Here is a 22,288-nt window from a genome sequence, read left to right as displayed (position 1 = left end):
GGAACCCGGCCCTATGGCGAGGTCTCGGGAACCGTAACACAGCATACGGCCGAATTTATCATAGTGCGCACGAACCATAACCGGCCCGGGAACCGGTGGACGAAATCATAATAAGGGCACGAGCGGAGTCGTGAGCAAACAATGCAATTTATATATATCAAAATACTTTTGCAAACTTGATAAAATCATATGTTGACTCATTAGTCCAAATAGTTCGAACAATTAATCAAAACGGGGTTCATTTCACAAAAGTATTTCCTAAATGGTAATTGTGGCTCAAAATATAATTTAGGATATCGTGGCAATCAAAGTATTATTTTTCGATAGCCAAATTCACAAACGAAAATCCTTTGCCGACATTATACATAAATGAGACTAATAGAGCAAACAGAAGAGTCTCGGAGTTAGCGGGCCCACCTCGAGCCAAGTCGAGGTGGCGGACCTGAACTGCGGACATTTGGGGTCTATGGAATCATACATGGAGGTTTCAAAGCAAATCAATTACGTTTACAAAAGTTTTGAACATATGGTCACTTTCCAACAAAATATGAGTTTTTTTAGTTCAATTCAATTGAATGAATGGTACTCGATTTCCATTTCGGATTTCAAGGAACAGAATTGCCCCCGGGGCTCCAATATCGACCTAGTATACCTAGGACATGCCAAAAGAAGGAATGGGGTAGCCTTACATACCTTTCTCACTTCTTACGCTTGTTCAAACTCGCTTCCCGTTTCGTCCAAAATCTACGAATGGTCAAAGTTACCAATTAGGAATTTCAAGACTTAAGAATTCACTTAACTTCATATTTGTCTACCGAAATTTCGGCAGCATTTCCCTATACATATAACACCCCCGAGGCTTAGCTCGGCTCAATATATATCAACAATACAACCCACAATACCACAGTTATTACGAATCACATCAAAATGGTTCTAACGTCAATATTCTTCTTTTCTACATAAAGCAATACTTCCATTTCAAATTTCAAATTTCCAAACAAATCTCAAGGATTTCACATTCATCATCAACCAAGATCATCACAATATAGTTTAGAAACACTTCATATCATTTGTACAAAACTTTCATACGATATACAAAATATACAACTTTCCACCAAAGTCATAATTCATTCAAAACTTCTAATCCTTAACGTACTTATTCATAACATGCTTCCATATCCCAAATTCATCAACAATTATCATAATTTGCACCTTAACAACTCCATTTTCATCATGTCATAAAATCATACTAAAACGACATAAACTTCTACATTCCATTTCAATGCAAACTTATATCATTTCATCTTCATTTACATTGCAAGCATCACAATAACACAACTAACATGTTAAACCAAATTAATTCATTCTCATTCCAACTTCAAATACCACACGGCCAACATATACATTTCTAACTTCAACCAAATTCATTCCACTTTCATTCTCAATATGAATTCCATCCTACACACAACTAGAATACAACATAAATTCAACCCACCATAGATATACAACACATAAACACACACGGCCACATACTACATTTCATACCCACTTTGCAAACTTCCATGCTTTCACGAATTCTACTCATTTCCATATACTACAACATAAACCAACCTTCATAACATAGTAAGGAGGGATAAATTCTTACCTTTTCTCTTCAACTTCTTCACTTGATTAAGTTGTTATATTGAAGAAACAAGTGCTCTTTCCTTCCAAACAATTGCACCAAGTTGTAAAGGACCCTTAATTTAGTAGAAATACCACAAGAAAAATATTTTTGGATCAAGATTTTTGAGAGGTGAAAGTGAGAGCAAAGGGCCGAATGCTCTTCTTTGTTTTTTGCTCTCTTTCTTTGTGTTGTTCTTGCTTCTAATTTTCTTGAATCTTCTACACATAAAGCCCCCTTTTTAATTAATTGGCACATGGAAAATATTGTATTATTTTGGTGGACTTGGGCCTCTAAATGGCCGGCCACCCCTCTCAACAAATGGGCCTCATTTTCTTTTCATTTTTCTTGGGCCCAATGACTTATAATTCTCGTTTTGAAATTCCCGAAACTAATTTCCAAAATTCCAATTTTTGCCCTTGGCCTTCCTCGTGTTTCCACACTAATATTTTTCATGAACAACACACACATATATTACTTCAAATCAACATGCGACCTTATTCCTTTCAAATCAAAATTATTTCAAATTTTTCCCGAACACGCGAAAACACGGGATATAACAGACAGAGACAACATCATTCTCGGTATCCATTTCATTCAGCAGGGAGTGCACCTCTGCATTTCCAGACCCCAGATTTGATGGGTCTTCTTATTCAGGAGTGGGCTGGAGTTCCAGAGTATTAGGTTTTTAGCATGGACCCGATTCAGGCCGAATGAGGCCACCTTTACCGCGGTGTGCCCAGTGCGGTAGACTACATTTCGGGTAGTGTCGATTTGGATCGGATGCTTGTTATGCTTGTGGCCAGCGAGGCCACGTGATGCGAGAGTGTCTGTCACGGGGTGGTTTAGACATTGTTAAGCCCACCGGGTCCGTAGCTGGCTCCTCTTCAGTACGCCCTTTATGGCAAGTTCCTTAGACATCAGCGGGACGTGGTAGAGGAAGGAGTGGAGCCTCTAGCTCGAGTAGGCCTCAGCATCGTGTTTATGCATTAGCCAGTAGATAGGATCGTGAGTCATCTCCTGATGTAGTTACAGGTATGCTATCAGTTTCTTCCTATGACGTATACACACTTATTGATCCAGGTTCCACTTTATCATATGTTACTCCTTTTGTTGCTGGCAAGTTTGGGATAGAGCCTGAATCGATTAAACCGTTTGAGGTGTCTACGCTGGTTTCTGATCCGATTATAGTTAGGCGAGTATATCAAGGCTTTGTAATTGTAGTTTGTAACCACCATACCTTAGCAGATTTGATTAAGTTAGACATGATTGATTTTGATGTTATTATAGGCATGGATTGGTTGGCCTCTTTTTATGTTAATGTTGATTGCAGAACAAAGATAGTTCGATTCCAGTTCCCGATGAGCCAGTCCTAGAGAGGAAGGGAAATGCTGCTTCGCTGAGGGATATGTTTATTTCCTACCTTAAGGCAAAGAAGATGATAAGAAAAAGGTATATTTATCATCTAGTTCGAGTTCAGGATGTGTAAACAGATTCACCGACCCTTCAGTCTGTCCCTGTGGTTAATGAGTTTCCAGAGGTATTTCCAGATGAGCTTCTAGGCATTCCGCCAAAACGAGAGATTGATTTTACTATTGATCTATTGCCAGATACTCAGCCAATATCTATTCCTCCTTATAGAATGGCACCTGCGGAGTTGAAAGAATTGAAGGAGCAATTGTGGGATTTACTTGAGAAAGGATTTATTAGGACTAGCACATCACCGTGGGGGGCGCCGACATTATTTGTAAGAAAGAAAGATGGTTTTTTACGAATGTGTATTGATTATCGGCAGTTGAACAAAATGAATGTAAAGAATAAGTATACACTCTCGAGGATTGATGATTTATTTGATTAATTGCAAGGCGCCAAATATTTCTCGAAGATAGATTTGAGGTCGGGATATCATCAGGTTAGTGTAAAGGAGGAAGATATTCCGAAGACGACATTCAGGACTAGATGTGGACCCTATTCCATGTCATGTCATTTGGGCTAACTAATGCTCCAGTTGTATTCATGGACATGATGAATCATGTATTCAGACCCTTCTTGGATTTGTTCATGATCTTGTTTATAGATGATATTCTAGTTTATTCACCGACAAAGGCTGACCATGCAGATCATCTATGTGTAGTGCTTAGAATTCTTCTTGGGCCTAGCTGGATATTATAGAAGGTTTGTGGAAGGATTTTCTTCTATTTCAGCCCCATTGACCAAGTTGACTCAGAAATCAGCTAAGTTCCAGTGGACGGATACATGTGAGCGCAGTTTCCAGATATTGAAAAATAAGTTGACCTCAAGACCCGTCTTGACTCTTCCAGAAGGAACAGAGGGCTATGTGATTTATTGTGATGCTTCAGGTATTAGTTTGGGCTGTGTATTAATGCAGCATGGCAAGGTTGTTTCTTATGCTTCTAAACAGCTGAAGCAGCACGAGAGGAATTATCCAACTTATGATCTAGAGTTAGCTGCGGTGATTCATGCCCTGAAAATATGGAGGTATTATCTATACGGTGTCCATGTTGATATCTATACTGATCATAAGAGCCTCCAGTATATTTTTAAGCAGAAGGACTTGAATTTACATCAAAGGCGATGGCTAGAGTTGCTAAAAGATTACGACGTGGATATTCTGTACCATTCTGGGAAGGCTAATGTAGTGGATGATGCTTTTAGTTGTAAATCTATGGGTAGCCTATCATATGTACAACCTGAGATGAGGGAGATAATCCATGAAGTTCGTCAATTAGCCAACCTTGGAGTTCGGTTGTTAGATTCAGGAGATGCAGAAATTATGATCCAGGATACATCGATGTCATCTTTGGTAGCGGAGATAAAGGAACCTCAATACGAAGATCCTGTTCTAGCCCATTACCGAGATACGTCTCCTCAGAAAGAAAAGACACCCTTTGTGATTACAGAAGATGGAGTACTTAGGTATCGAAGCAGATTGTGTATTCCTAATGTTGTAGGACTTCGTCAACAGGTTATGGGAGAAGCTCATTATTCTCGGTATTCTATCCACCCTGGCACTACAAAGATGTATCATGATCTCAAGGAAGTTTATTGGTGGGATGGAATGAAAAGAAACATAGCAGAATTTGTGGCTCAGTGTCAAAATTGTAATTATTTCAGATAGGGGGCGCAGTTCACAGCTAATTTCTTGAAGTCTTTTCAGAATAGATTGGGGACACAGGTGAGTCGTAGTACTGCATTTCATCTGTAGACAGATGGACGGGCGGAGCGTAATTGTCACAACCCAACCAGAGGGCCATGACGGGCACCCGGAGCTAACACACCGAGCACCTCTAAACATACATCTCATAAACATTTCTGGGTGGACCATAAAGATAACTCCTTGATATCATGATCTGTAAGGATATATATCAGAATATAACGGCTCATCTCTATATAATCTTCAACAGTTATGTCCATCATCACCAGCCGACAAGGCTACTAAAATGTTATACAATGATATAGACCGGTAGGGTTATAAAACGTCTAACTGTACACATATGTCCATGGGCCTCTACATTGGATACAAGTGACCATGAAGACCAATACCAATAGACTGTAGCTCCGAAGTAAGTGGAGTGCTCCTGAGAATCCGCTGATAAATCACCTATGGGTCAAATCTGTGTACCTGTCTACCTGCGGGCATGAACGCAATGTCCACAAGAAATGACATCAGTACGAACAATGTACTGAGTATGTAAGGCATGAATGAAAACATAATAAGAAATATAGAACAAAACATAAGATAAGGATAACATGTGTGTCTGATTGCGTCTTAGGGCGAATATTATGCATGCTTAGTTTTTTAATAAAAACCTTTTTCATAATTGTATAACATAATAGTGTTGCGGAACGTGCAACCCGATCCATAAATATTTTATATTGCTGCGAAACGTGCAGCCCAATCCATACCCATATATCCAGCGTCCGGACATCCCGTGTCTGGGACGATGTCATGATATACCAACTGATCAGGTGGCTATGCATATATAACGCCTCGCCCTTTTCCCATACCCCCTATATACATATATATACATTATATACATATATAATATAAGTAGCATGTATGGGAGCCCAAATAAAAGTTACCACTTTATCGGAGTGACGTAATATCGGTAACCTCCGATTTATATTGTGGAACAATCATCATCGCTATATCTCACCTTGAAGGAACAATGATTATAAGGTGAGATCAACAACAATGAATAAAATCAAGAAAATCATGAAATAAGCTAAACAATCTCATCATAGCATTTAAAATCATAAACTTTGAAAGTTCTAGAAACAGAATCATCTTCATTTTCATCATGAAAACATAATCATATTTAGGGTCATAGAAACTTTAAGAATCATGAATCTTTAGCTTTTGGAAATAAGGACATTATGGAAGACATGTATGGATTCACAAAGAAGAAATCATCATTGTCATCATGGTCCGCATAGAAAACATCTTGTCTTTAATACCATAAAAACCTCGAGAATCATGAACTTCTAGCTTTTCGGGAACAAGGATGTTATGGAAGACATATATGGAATCGTAACGTAGGAGTCATGCCTTTAGAAAGAAAGGGACTAGCCTTACATATCTTTTTGGTCACCTTAAATTTAACTATTTAACGCTTATCCTCCAAAGCTCGTAAATCTAAATTCAAGAGAATTCATATTACCGTTAGTCTTATCATCATATGCTTGTCTTAAGCCCTCAAATTAATTCCTTTTAAAAGCTGCCGAAATTCGGGCAGCATCTCCCATTTTTATATCCCTAGCCCGAAATCACAATAGCAACAAAACAAAACAATAGCAATACTAATATCAACCACATCATCATCAATACCAAAATATTCCATAAAACATCCCACACGATGTTTTTCAACATACAACAACAATATACACTTCCTTTCTTCCCAATCAAGGAGCATAATGTTACACCTTGAAATTTCGTGTCGCTTTCATTACAAATAGAATAGCATAAGACTAAAGTGAGCATGGAGCCCCTATAATTTTAAGAAGAATATTTGATAATTTCAAGAGTATACCTTAAGATTCCAAAGATTTTCGAGGCAAAGGAAGTGAGTTCATCGGAAAAAGTTAAGGTTGAGTTATGTTTTGGGGAAATTTGACATCAGTTGAGTTTTACAGTGCTTAGAATCACCTTGATGGAGAGATATAGAGCCCCATGGATGGTTAATGAAGTTTCATACAAGTGCCGAGAAGATTCCATGAGGATTGGAGGTCAAACGAGTCGAAAAGAATACAATTTTCGAAACTAGGAGATGCAGGGGCAGTGTGTGATCGTACATTGAGTGTGCTTGTTACACCCCTCATTTTCGTAGTAGTAGAACTTATGATTTCCTAGTTGGCTAGGCCTTGTGAATTGAGACCCGAGCCTGAGTTTTGGAGACAGAAAGTGTCCTACCCCGTGTGCAATAGTACCAGCAGGTATTCCTGGTGATTTAAGGGATTATAAGATGAATGAATCGAATCAACGCGATCTGAACTGAATTGGAAAAGTCTGCAGACACCAGTCATGATCGACGGGTCGTCGAACCTATCGACGGGCCATCGTTGTACAGTGTCGACAGGGTTCCATAGACCTGCATTCTGCAGGCGCAGGTCGACGAGCATGTCGACGGGTCATCGACCCGCTCGGCGAACCGGACCGCTGTAGCCTTTTTGGCTTCCAAGTATAAATATGTGGGTCACAACTTCATTTCATATTTTTCTCCTTCCAAAAATCAGAAAACCCTAAAATATTTTCTCCCAATATTTTCCATCATATTAGTGAAGATTTGACAAGACCCGGACCCTGTAAACCCGAGATGGTAAAGAAGAGAGGTCACTTCTAGGGTTTCTTCAAGTTGTGAAGCATAGGGAGTTAAAGTGAAGTGATTCTTGGGATTCTAGACCCCTCCAGGTATGTAAATGATTTCTACCCTTTTATGTAAGTCAAGTATCAAGAGTTTTAGTAATTCTAAGTAAAGAGGGGGTAGTTGTGAAAGTGGTAAGTGGATGAAAGACAAAATTGTATCTTAGGGTTATTTGGAGAGATGATTGGGAATGGATTGGAATATATTTGATATATAAGTATTGTTATTGTTGTTATGGTTGGTATTAAGTGAATGAGAAGTTGAAGGGTTGTTAAGCAATGAGAGAAATGTTGCCCATGATTCGTTAAGCTCTCTATGCATCTAAAGGAGGTTAGCAAGTGAAGTACATAGTATAATGAAGTCTATGTTATCTTAATTGTAGATTTACCAGTCGAGAAGTAGGAGTTGGTCGATTTGATATACGACGAGGTATGTTAACGCTATCCTTTCCTTCTTTTGGCATGATCCTATGATGTGATCCAACAAGCGACTAAGCGAGATTTCACATTACTCAACTCTTAGAAGTATTAGGAGTATTTCAGTCTTTGATGTTCATGTACCCCTTTATGATTATTCCTTCTATTCATGGGTCCAGTTTTATGTCTACAGTTATTCATGCATTACATTCATTTATATATATATATGTATGTTGACACGTGAGCAGAAGGCGTTATATACGCAAGTATTATATGTATATGGGGTATAGAAAGCAGCAGGCGTTATATACGCATTACCACCTGATCAGCTGGTATACTATGATGACTATATGAGAATCAGGCTGCCAGTATCGCAACAATGTATATGATGATGGCCGCAGAGAGGCCGATATGATATGAGAAAAGGGACAGGGGTTATATACGCACATATATATAGATGTATGACCTTCGTTGATAGGCATGAGCATGCATATTATGCGCCCACAGAGGCACTGTCAGTCATACAGGTTTGTGCAGATTCAGGCATATACTAGTTCATACAAGTACATGCATTAAGTTATTTTAGCTTATGAGTTCAGATCTTATCCATGATTCTCATGTGTTTACATATATATGATGTTGCTCTCATGCTTTACAAGCTCAGTACATTATCCGTACTGACTCCCCGTTGCTCGGGGGGCTACGTTTATGCCCGTAGGTACAGGGAGACAGGCAGGTGGTCCAGCTCAATAGGACCTCTAGATCTAGCAGTGGTCAGTACGCTCCCTTCGATCCGGAGCTACAACCAGTTTTGGTATGCCCCTTTTGAGATGTGTATGCACATGGGTATGACGGGGCCCTATCCCATCCTTTCTACAACTTTCATTCCAGTAGAGGTCTGTAGACAGTTGTATGTAGTAGTCAGATGGTGTAGCCTTGTCGGCTTCTATTCTTTTGTGTATAGTATATGTAACAGCCTAGCTGGCTCGCACTGTTCTTTCGCATGTTGTGTATTTATATATGCAGATTGTACAGAGTTCTGATACTTCCATTTTATGAGACTAGTTGTGCCATTTATGGGCCTTTGATGTTCAGTATGATTCATATATAAGTAAAGGGGTGTTTAGCCGCTAGAGGTCAGACTCCCGCCATGGCTCATCGGTTGGGTCGTCACAGAAGTGGTATCAGAGCAGTTCCGTCCTAGGGTTGTCTACAGACCGTGTCTGGTAGAGTCTTGTTTATGGGCATGTTGTGCACCACACTTATAAATAGGAGGCCGCAGGACATTTAGGATGATATCATTCTTTCTCTCCTAGATTGTGCGATAGAGGCATGTGTTAGGCGTTCGCTTTCTGATGAATTATTATGATTTCAGCGATGCTTCCCAAGAAAGCTACAGCCGCCCAAAAGGGCAAGAAAGCCACAAGGGAGGCCACTAGCCGAACTCGACGGGCCACGACAGCCCAGGATGAGATTCAGATTGAGGGGCCATCTAAGACATCACATACACCGCCTCCAGCACCTGCCCCACTTCCTCAGCCGGATGCAACGGCCAGGATGTGCGGGATGCCGTACGGTTGTTGAACAGATTAGTAGCTGCCCAGGCTCAGTGGCAGGAAGTTGGTGTTGACCAGGAAGATGGGACTGGTAGTTCGAGGGTTAAAACCTTCCTTGGGTTAGGTCCTCCAGAGTTTTCCATGGTAAAGAAGAATATGGACCCCCAGGATTTCATTGATGGTATGCAGTTGTTACACCTTGGAAATTTCCCCGTTAACGTACATCGAATAGGTTAGCGAAGATTACGATGTATACGATGTTTTGATTAGTGAGAAATAGCATTTGATGATATTAATCGAGATTCAAAGACATTTGATGTAAAGGAGGAAGTTTGTCAAAGAAAGAAAAGGATATATTGCGTGTCGGGTAAGAATTATGGGCGATGCGTTAATGATGGTGTAATGATGTCTTAGAGAAGAGTGATAACATCCCTTATATTGGTATTGAGGTGTTAAACAAGTTCCAAGAAGGTTCCATAAGGATTGGAGATCAAACGAGTCGACGAGAACGAAATCGGAACAATTGGGCATTATACGGCCCAACATACGGACCGTATAAATTATAATGGCCGTATGTTAGGCTGTATAATTATCCAAGAGGGACATCATTATATGGACCAAACATACGGCCACACATACGGCCCGTATAAATTGTACGGACCGTATGTTGGTCCGTATATCTTGGTCAGGACAGAAATAAAATCATATAAGGACCATTCCTTCATTTCATTTCATTTCATTTCCACTCTCCTCTGTTCAAGAAACATCTAGAATATTCTCTATCACTCATCCATAAGAAAACAAAGGAAATCCACGATCAACTACACCAAATCCATGAAAACAAGTGTATGAAACCTAGTAAAAGCTCATCTACACCAACAAAACTCAAAGGAAGTGAGTTAAGGTTTTGGTGCAAAAAAGAGAAGTTCCACTCAAGGTTTTTTCATCCATCATCTAAGGTAAGTTTTATGACCATACCATGTTGTTTAAGGTACTGGAAGGCTAAGACACTTGAATTGTAGAAAGATATAGGAGATGGGTCTTGAAAGAGTGAATAGTGTTATTGTTGAACAATAGCTTGGGATGAATTATGAATGTTGTTACGTTGTGATTGTGAATATGTTATAAATGAAATTTAGACCATGGAATAAATATTATATATGATAAAACGCGATAATGAGCTATAACCATAATTATGGAGAAATTGAAGGGAAACGGTGAATTGTGGTAAATGTAGATAAATGATGATTGTTGTTTGCGATATTGTGAATGTTGTTATGAACGTTTGGGATTTGATATAGAATATGGGAAAAGTAGTAGAAACAAAGGAAATGCTGCCCAATTTTCCATAGAAATAGTAACACGTTCTTATAGCCGATTAACTAATGTCAATGCGAATTCTCTTGAATGTAGAAACGTGGATATTGAAGGAGAACAAGCAAGCGAGAGATTAGTTAAACGTAAAAGGTATGTGAGGCTAGTCCTTTCTTTCTAAGGCAAGAATTTCCTCCTTCTTCATGAATTTCCTATCTTCAAGAAAACTAAGAGCCCTTGTTCATGAATAGCCATATGAAATAAGAGATACACTATGAGTACGATAACGATGATGATAAGTTTGACTCTAAAGAATCGAGAATCCATGATATGATGATTCTGTAAAGCTAATGATGCTATCTATAACCCATTGATGTCATTGTTGTATACACTCACCTTATATACTAATTCCTTCAAGGTGAGGCAAAATGTCAATGAATGCTCCATATTGAAATCGGGGGATCACGACCTTACGTCACCCCGATAAAGTATAGTTGTCCTTGAGTCTTTATGCGTGTATTATGATAAGCATATTATGATGAGCATATTATGATGATGATATAACACTGCGCCTATATGGCCGGGCAGTCACCGCTAAGGCGGGCAATGCATACACCATGGCCAGACGGCATGGGCAGACACCACTAGTGGGCGGCATGATATGGTACCCCGGACGCGGAAGGCCTGGATGCAGGCTAATGATATTGATTATCACACCGTACCTATATGGTCGGGCAGCTTATATATATGTTTACGCATATATGAGATGATGATGATTATGAAAGTAAGTCAGCATGCATTATTTCTTATATGATTCACAGTCAGTTATAGATTGCTCTTATTTGATGCTCCCTCATTTCATCGATGTTTCATTATTATTTATGCCTCTCATCCTCAGTACAATGTTCGTACTGACGTCCGTTTTCTTTGGTCGTTGTGTTCATGCCCACAGGTAGACAGGGAGGTAATCTTTGTCTAGACTCGTAGGAGCCAGTAGCTGATTTGAGAGCACTCCATTGTTCCGGAGGTGCCTTGATTATTCTTTTGTGTACATATACATATTTTGGGCACGACGGGGTCCTGTCCCGTCCTTATGTCTAGCAGTCCAGTAGAGGCTTGTAGATACGCAGTGTGTGTTATATGGTCTCACGAGGTTGCTATTATATATACATATATATTATTTTGATGGACGAAAGGTTTATGTTTATAAAAGCATTTATGTTTTCAAATGAAAGATGATTTTCTTATAATTTGAGTATGAATTTGATAAAAGAACGTTTAATGAGTATGATGAGTAGTAGAACGAGTGATGCTCGGTGGTTAGCCCCGGGTACCCGTCACGGCCCCTAGCCGGGTCGTCACAAAAGTGGTATCAGAGCAGTTCAGTCCTAGGAAGTGTCTACGAGCCATGTCTAGTAGAGTCTTGTTTATGGTGTGTTGCGTGCCACGCTAATAAACAGAAGGCTACAAGACATTTAGGAAAAATGACCATCTTTCATCTTAAGAGATCGTGCGATAGAGCTGTGTTATAAGATTTTCCCTTCTTAATCGTTTGTTATGATTTCAAAAATGCCGCCGAAAGGAAAAGCTATAGCTGCCCAGAAGGGCAAGACGACGAAAACAAGACGGGTAGAAAGAGGGCCGCCAATGAATGTAGAAGAGGGCGAGTCACTTAATGAGGCCTTATCTAATACTTCCTCTACCCCGCCCAATGTAGAAGAACAAGGGGGAGCTTCAACTCCAATTTCTCCACCGGGTGCTTCGGGTCAATAAGTGATCGAGGCTTTACTTTTATTGACACAGTTGGTTGTCGCCCAGGAACAGCGGTAGAATGTGAGTTCAAGTGATCGGGCAGCTAGTACCAGAGCCCGTGATTTTATGAGTTTGAATCCTCCGGAGTTTTTCGGGTCAAAGCCGGATGAAGAGCAGCAAGGTTTTATTGATGAGATGCTTAGAACATTGAGGATTATTCATGCCTCCGAGACATAATTTGTGGAGTTGGCATCTTATAGACTCCGAGACGTGGCGGTATTGTGGTACAACAATTGGCTAGTATCAAGAAAAGAAAATGCGCCTCCTCCCGTATGACAAGAATTTGTAGATGCTTTTATCCGTCACTCTTTGCCACCCGAAGTCCGCCGAGCTAGAGCGGACAGGTTCCTAAATCTTAAGCAAGGAAATATGAGTGCTCGGGAATATAACCTTCAATTTAATTCCTTGGCTAGATATGCCCCGACTGTGGTGGCCGATATGGGAGATAGAGTGCATCGCTTTGTGAGTGGCTTAGGGCCACATTTATTTAAATATTGCTTAACGGCTTCATTGCAAGATGGGATGGATATTTCCCGAATACAAGCCCATGCCTAAAATTTAGAGGGACGTCAGCAACTACAAAGGGGTGATTGTGATATTAATAGAAGGCAAAGAAAAAGGGCCAGATCTATGGGGGCAGGCAGTGATTATAGAGAGGGATAAAGGCAGACATATTCTAGACACTCAGGCAAGTCGGTGAAGATTATAGTCAGAGGAGACCCCCAGATTCTCAGTTCAGGGAAGATTATAGTCAGAGGAGACCCTAGTACCGCGGTGCACCCAGTGCGGTAGACTACACGCCGGACAGTGTCGCCAGGGTTCAGATGCTTGCTATGCCTGCGGCAAGGTTGGGCATATGATGTGAGATTTCCCGTCGACGAGTGGTAGAGTTGGGGTTCAGCCCACAGGATCAGTGGCTGGTTCATCGTCAGTGCGCCCAGTAGGGCAGACTCCCCAGATCCTAGCAGGTCGAGGTAGAGGCAGAGGGGGAGCATCTACTTCAGGTGCCATTCAGCCCCGTGTGTACGCTTTAGCCGGATGACGGGATCTTGAGTCCTCCCCGGATGTGGTTACAAGTACATTGTCCGTGTCTTCTCATGATGTGTATACATTGATAGATTCGGGTTCTGCATTCTCTTATATTACTCCACATGTTGGTAGTCGTACTGGGGTGAAACCTGAGCCAATTGAACCTTTTGAGGTATCTACTCCGGTTGGTGATCCCGTGATAGCTAGTGTATAAAAATTGTGTATGTCACGACCCAACCTCGTAGGCCATGACTGGTGCCCAAACTGGACACCCGTACATGAACCTGTTAAATATAATCAAACTGAGACTACGACAATATTAAAACTTATAAAGGAACTCCAAAGCTCGTAACGTCGTCATATATATATTTCCAGATCAACTGTCTCCTTAGGAGGCACAACTAATCTTATCATGAAATAATACAAAAGCAGACAAAGCTGTCATCACATATCAATATCATATGCAAGCCGACAAGGCTGCCTTTATAGACGAACATCATACCACAGCACATCGTATAGACACAGCTGAACAGAACCCATACACAACCCACACATATGTCTACAGACCTCTAAGAGTACGAATAGCGAAATATGACGGGACAGGGCCCCGTCGTACCCCTGGATAACATATACATATATATATAATAAGATTCCAACCAAAAGTCTAGACTCCGGAACAACGGAGCTCTCCAAGACAGCAGAAAGGGAATCCTAAGCTGGCAGATCACCAAAGCGAGTATCTGCACCTGCGGGCATGAACGCAACCCCCCTGAAGAAAGGGGGTCAGTACGGAATATGTACTGAGCATGTAAAGCATGAAATACAGTAAACAGGATCATAACTGAAATAAGGAGTATAGAAAACAAGTACAATGTTCAGAATACCAAACCACTTGCCTTTGAACATAAATCATGCATGTTAATATCATATATCATATACATATATACCGTACCCGGCCCTCTAGTGAGGGACTCGGTGAATAAAGTCATCATATGCCCTCCTGGCCGCTATAACATGTCATCACATCATCATATCATCATATCATCATATATATATATACCGTACCCGGCCCTCTAGTGAGGGACTCGGTGAACAATGCAGTGAAACTATGCACGATAACATACCCTGCCCGGGACTCGGTGAAAGACATATTGAGGCATGCACGAGCAGAGTAGTGAGAAACCATATGCAATTTAAATCATTATCAAGACTCAAACAGGATAGGAAGAAAAGGTTAACACCTGAGTATTAATAGCGACAATTATATCAAGTATCCCTCAAATGTCATTGTAGAATATATCGAGAGACTTAGAAATCATAGACATGTATCAAGATCATATGAGACAATTTATAGAAGTCTGGAAATTAGTTATTACAGAGTTCCTGAGAATAGGAGCTTATGTATCGACTGTTATCCAATGTACAGAAAAATGAAGAGGGAGGCTCAATCACTTGAGAATTGTAATATCAAGAAGTGAATAAGAATCATAAATATCACTCAAAGCTTATGAATGGAATTACCCCAAAGTTCATATCAGTCATCACTTAAGTCTAAGACATGCCAAAAGAAAGAAGGGACAGCTTTACATACCTGTTAGCGGCTATTCGTAACCCGTTCGTCTCGTCACTCTTTTAGCCTATTTAATATAAGAGTAACGTTATCGTTAGTAAATATATTTTTTTAGTCCACAAATCTGTAGCCCATTTCTTATAGAACCTATATTTCAGCTTATATATTCTCATTTAGGGTTTTTGTTAGTTAGGGACTTAACGAAAATCGGGCAGCATCTCCCCTATATATTCGCCTAACCCGAATTTCCAATTGTCCTCCTGTCAACACAGAAATACCAACAACAACAATATACACATAAAATTCTCACAATTCGGCCCATAACAATTCCAACAACCCAATAACTTCTCTAACTCCATTTCAACCCACCATTTCCTATAATATCAATTTCATGCATTTCCATAATTCCAATTTCGTCCAATCCAATTTTAATCCTTCCATAACAACACCATTAACACAATTACACCATAAAACAAGAAAATCTTACCTTAATTTTCTCGGAGGAATTTCTACTCTTAATTGCTCCAACTTCGCAATTTCTTCTTCCTCGATTCAATATCCGATGTCGCTATCACCTCCTTGGACTTGAAAATCATCTTAGGATTAATCTAACATTTTTATTATTATTATACGGTGGCTGCCATGGCCGAAGCTAGGCAGCCATGGCTAAGAGTTTCTTTTAATTCACATTTGAGTGAAATTTGCAAATGGAAATGCAAATGGAATGATTAGTAAGTATTAGTCATCAATATGACTATAGTCCATGCAAGGAACACGTGCCCCACTATAATTTCATCCATCAAATTTATTTTATCATCTTTTTTTTTTTGTATAATCAAATTCGGTGGGACCCGCCTTGATGATATAATTAACTTAATTAAATAAATCTTAATTAATCACTAATCTCCACTTAATAATCTAATCACAATTAATTAAACCCTAATCTCTAATAATGTTTTTACACTAAATAAAATTTATAAACAATTTATGTAATAATTAAAATTAAAAATTAAAGGTTTCTACTCGTGTCTGAAAATGACTCCGCCTTTAACTTGAGTCGACTTGCTTGTGAATAATTTGACGTATAAATATACGGGGTATAACATCCTTCCCCCCTTTTGAACATTCTTCCTCGAATGTTGAACTGATCCCGAACTCCCAATACTTTCTCAAGTGGTCTCTTACCTAATCATGCCCTTTTTATAATTCTTTCGTTTGTCGACTTGCTTTAGTTCATTATAACGCATTCCGGGACTTTACGTAGTCATTCCTGTAATATCTCCTCCTTTTGTTGCTTCTCGAGGTAATTATTCCATGCCGTTATCTTTGCTCTTCTCTTTGTTTCAGCATTGGTTATCAGCTACATTTCGGGTTGTTCTGCTGAAGTGTTACTATCTTTCTTATTTGCATACTGTTTAGTTATACTGTCATCGATTGATTCGGACTTGTACTCATGGTGCATGTAGTCATGATTCGACTTTTTCTTTTTCTATTGTTATTCCCTTAAGATGACGTATCGTTCACTTCACTTTATGTTATATCCCGTATTTTTGAACGTCAGAATTTTAACTGAGGTGGGGCCCACACGTCAATATTTTCTTTGGGACACGTGACAAGTTATATGAATCGCATATGTAAAGTAAAACACAACTTGTGAAGGGCCTTGGGGACAAATCAAAGTGGAAGCCCTCCAAACGAATTTTTTTAAGAAAACGTTTTCGGATGACCTGACTTGGAGGGGCAAAAACGGCATTATAAGTCTGGAATTTTGGAAAACGCCCAGAACTAAAGGTTGTAGATAATTGAAATATCTTTCCAACGGTAGGTCGTGGGCCTATAGGGGACATCGGGATAAGGATATATGAACATTTTAAGGCGGAAAGGTCAAGCTGGGCAGTGAAATGGGCCCAATCCGATATGAATCCGGGTCAGGCCCATTTCCTTGTTATTTAAGGGAGGTTTCAGCCTCCTCCTCCACATTTTCAGATCAGAAAAGATCCAGAAAATTCTATAGAGAGAGAGAGGGAGGAAAGACTTAGAGAGATAAATAAAGTTTGATCAAAATCTGAGCCCCGAATCCCGAAGCCCATGAAGAGAAAAGTGTTCTACGTCGCGTTGCCTTCGATTTGAGCTAAAAATCAACTAAAAATAAGAGGGTGGACGTGGTAGCTGTGCACTTAAGGTATGATTAAGGCTCTTTTTCATTGCCAACAAGTTTATTTAAAGTTTCAACGGAATAGAACGGGAAAATAGCGATATAAATTCGTCCGTTGGCATTGAAATTGATTGTAGAAGATTATGTCATTTTAATATGATTTTATGATATTATGGAAATGAAGTTGTTAAGATGTGAATTATGATTATGGTTGATGAAATTGGAAGGTGGAAATATGTTATGAATATGTATGTTGAAGATTTGAAGTTTTGGATGGATTATGGTTTGGTGGAAAATTTGTATATTTTGTATATCATGTGAATATTGTATAGAAATGATATGAAATACTTCCAAAATCACATTGTAATGGTCTTGATTAATGATGAATATGGAAATGTTGATACTAGTTTGGGTTTGTGAAGTTGAAGTGGAAGTTGTTGGACCATGTGGAAAACAAGGCTAGTTATGCCATACTATGTGTTTTGTAATGCTTGTTGTTGTTAGTGATGTTGTTGTTGGGTTGCTGTGTTGATATATTAAGCCGAGCTAAGTCTCGGGGATGTCATATATATAGGGGAAATGCTGCCGAAATTTTGGTAGGCAATTATGTGATTAAGCTTAGATTCTCGAAAAGCTTGAAATTGACAATTGGTAAACATGACCATTTGTAGATTCTGGACGAAATTGGAATTGAAGCCAAGCGAGCGTAAGGCGCAATCGAGGTATGTAAAGTCTTCCCCTTTGTTCTTTGGCATGTCCTAGATGTACTAGGTCAAGATCGGAGCCTCGGGGGCGATTCTGCTCATAGAAACTCGAGATTGATTTTTGGTACTATTCATTCAATTCAATTGAATTTCAAAAGGCGCATTTTGCTAGAAAAGTGGTTAAACCTCCATAACTTGTACAAATGTAACCCGATCACTATGAAACCTTCCTGGATGACTCCGTAGAGTCTAATGGGCGTGATTCTTGTCCGCCACCTCGACTTGGCCCGAGGTGGGCCCGCTATTCCCCGATGCCTCTTTTGTTGTTCTGTCTGTCTTATTCCCATACGATAAGTCGAGAAAACTTATGGCTATTGTTCCGACTACTAAACGGGAGTTATTTTAACGAACCTGAATTGATTTAATGTTCATGGAAACAATTACGGGGACAGAAACCCTGATATAAATTCTGTATGGCTTTAGCCAATGTACTCTTGTCCGGAGCTCGCAGGTAGCTCCTGGTTATTATGTTGTTTACTATACCATAGGTGCTATGACCACCTTTATGAGCTTTATAATTTTTTTTTTTTAACATCTAAAACGTTTTGAAAATATTACCCTGATATTTTGGATAAACTACTTACCTCCCGTACTTACTGATATACGATTTTGGTATACCTGAATCTTGTGTGATGTATGATCCTGGCGTGTGTGATTATGTTGGGAAAGTGATAATTTGGCATTCTGTATGTTGTTTTTTTGTTTTACCGAGTCCCGGGCCGGTTATGTGAATATGCGCATATGTAATAGTGGCCGCTGGACCCTCGACCGCAGCGTGTCCGACATTGACAGCTGGACCCTTGACCGCGTCATGCCGGACGTGTGGCATTGAATGCTGGACCTTTGACCGCGTCTGCCGCACTTGTGATTGTGCCTGACATAGACCGCTGGACCCTTGACCGCGGTATGTCAAATGTGTGATTGTAACCGCTGGACTTTTGGTCGCGGTATGTGTGATTATAACCGCTGGACCCTTGGCCGCGGTACGTGTGATAGTGACCGCTGGGTACTTGGCCGCGGTATGCGTGGTAGCGACCGCTGGACTTATGGCCGCGGAAATTGTGCGTTGATTCCTTTATATGTGTGAAACAAAAATGTTTTTCAAAAGAAAGTAAAGCATTTTGACATTCTAACTGCCGTATTTGCCTGCTGGAACCTCTTGGGTATGACTTGTGCACTAGAGGCGACCCTGTGGCGACCTGGTTATTCGTGCACACCCCAGTGCACTGTCCATTGCGCCCCTCACTAAAGGGCCGAAACCTGAGGTAAATGTATACTACATGTGCTTGTGTAAGTTTATGATTCTGCATGCATGGTTCTGCCTGTTACATTTCTGGACAGCGGATTCGGAGAATGATTCTGTTGGTGTTGCTTCTGCATGATTGAGCCGGACTATGCTTCAGTCGGCTATAGTTCTACACCCCTAGCTTCGGTTGCGGGTATGTCAGTCGAACTCTGTGCCCCGATCCGCACGATGATCCTGCCAGTTAGGCTTTGTACCTCTGTTTCATATCACGATTCAGACGGCTACACCCCGTGCTTATGATATATATCGTGGTCCTGGCCATACACTCTGTATTTCCGTTTCGGACTTGGAGCCGATACTACCTGTTCTATTTCTATACTTCTGGCTCGGTTTTGCTTATATTGTTATATTTCCGCTTTACATACTCGGTAAATTTCCGTACTGACCCCCTGTTCTTTGGGGGCTGCGTTTCATGCCGCGCAGGTACTCCCAGTTGAGTTGAGGACAGATGGAAGATGTTCCAGTGCAGATGGCAAGCTCCATTTGTTCCCGGAGTGCTGCCGAGTCAGATTCTGTATGTTATGCTTTTGGGATCTTATTAGAGACTTTGCAGACAGTGTCGTGGGTATTGGTTGTCGGTCTGTGTACGTAATGAATTTTGTATGATCACAAATTTGTTCGGCTTGAAAGCCACGAGAAAGAATATTTCTGAAAGAAAAGTTTTGCTATGTACTTTATTATTTGTTTTAAAGAAAAAAAAGTTGACGTGATTTTATGTGCAGCGAGAGTCTGAGGGTTCGCTCGGCCCTAAGTAAGGGTCGGGTGCCCATCACACCCCAGCGAGGTCGGGGTGTGACAGAGTGGTATCAGAGCAGGTCTGTCCTAGGGGTTGTCTGCAAAGTCGTGTCCGGTAGAGTCCTGTTTATGGTGTGTTGCGCGCCACATCTATAAACAAGAGACTACGGGGCATCTAGGGATTGTTGATCTTCTTTGAATCCTGGACCGTGCGATAGAGCCAGCTGTAGGAAAGGAATTTCCTTTTTACTAACCCTTAATTTCAGCTGGAGAACAGTATTGACGTAAGGCAACAACTGATGATATTAGAGGCTACACAGTATACCGGTAAGCAATGGTGTGAAAGACGTATGTCGGACAAGGTGTTTGAAGTATGATTGATACGTAAGGGTAAAAATTGAAGAGGAGAGTAAACAGGAATGTGTCACCGGTGCCGTTTGAGTTAGGCACGCAAGGTAAGTCTCGACCTCTTTATACTTTCATTTGAAATTGTTAGCCTTGTGTGGCTATGATGCGATATGATGTGATGTATATATACGTATATGTGTTGGCCCTGTGAGGCGTGGTTGGTATTTCCTGTGTACAGGTTTTGCGATAGTGAGAAATACAGAGAAACCTCTGCCCAAATTTTTCTAAAAATACGAGGAGGAAAATGAGATATAAATTCTTAACAAGTCTTGAAGGTCGATATCGATAGGGCAAAAAAATGCCTAACGATCAGGTTTCCTCTAATTGGAAGAATGCAACGTGTATGACGGGCCGTCGAGAATTGAGCAGTTCGCTCACGCCTCAGAATTATATATGTATGCACAGAGGTAAACATTGAGGATTTACGGGGGCGGCCCGGAAACCAGAAAAGTAAAAGAATCTTCTCTAGATCGGGGTGAGACCCGCTACGAGAACGTTTTGAAAGTTGCTAAGACCCCGAGTTGCCTTAAATTATGTGACAAAGGTCGTGCGGGACCGTCGACACAATTATATCAGCATTAACGTGTCAAAATGTGTGAAGGTTACGAAGTTAAGCGTGCTAGGGCCAGAGCAATTTTGGGATGGGTGACCCCCTGGGAAGTATACCAAAATTTTCATGAATGTAGAAGTGAAAGACAGATAGGAAATCTGGGGTAACCCCAAAGGAAAGTAGAAGGCACTGAGCGATTGAAAACCCTAAATAGGTCGGGTAGGCCAAGGCAGACTCGGCTGGTGAAAGAGAAAGGAAACGCAATACAGCCCTTGGATCAGAGTAAGTTTGAAAAAGCATTTGGAAATATTTTGTGAGTAAAATGGCAGTAAATGCATAGATATGCATATGATGTCTCGTTCATGACTGTACCAATCTGTAGTGGGCCCCAGCGGCCAGTGTTACGATATCTGAAGAATGTTAGCTAAACAAAATTCGGGAGACAAGTAAAAGGTGGGATGTAGAGATGTCATGAAGTAAACGAGTACTGAACTCGTTACAATAAGAGTGGAAGTTTCTGATGCGACAATATTAATGAAAAGGAGAAAAGTAGGTAAGCGGAGGAAGAAGAGATAGCGATTGCAACTTTTGGAAATCTTCGAAGGAAAGACGGGTTCCCCCCCGGATGTATCAGGAGACCCCATAAGTTCAGTTTAACATTCGAGGACGAATGTTCTAAAGGGGGGGAGGATGTTATATCCCGTATTTTTGAACGTCAGATTTTTAACTGAGGTGGGGTCCACACGTCAATATTTTTTTTGGGACACATGACAAGTTATATGAATCGTATATGTAAAGTAAAACACAACTTGTGAAGGGCCTTGGGGCCAAATCAAAGTGGAAGCCCTCCAAACGAATTCTTTTAAGAAAACGTTTTCGGATGACCTGACTTGGAGGGGCAAAAACGGCATTATAAGTCTGGAATTTTGGAAAACTCCCAGAAATAAAAGTTGTAGATAATTGAAATATCTTTCAAACGGTAGGTCGTGGGCCTATAGGGGACATCGGGATAAGGAGATATGAACATTTTAAGGCGGAAAGGTCAAGCTGGGCAGTGAAATGGGCCCAACCCGATTCGAATCCGGGTCAGGCCCATTTCCTTGTTATTTAAGGGAGGTTTCAGCCTCC

The sequence above is a fragment of the Lycium barbarum genome, chromosome 5 (assembly GCF_019175385.1).
Source record: "Lycium barbarum isolate Lr01 chromosome 5, ASM1917538v2, whole genome shotgun sequence".
NCBI classification, from domain to species: Eukaryota; Viridiplantae; Streptophyta; class Magnoliopsida; order Solanales; family Solanaceae; genus Lycium; species Lycium barbarum.
This window is presented reverse-complemented; position numbering follows the sequence as displayed.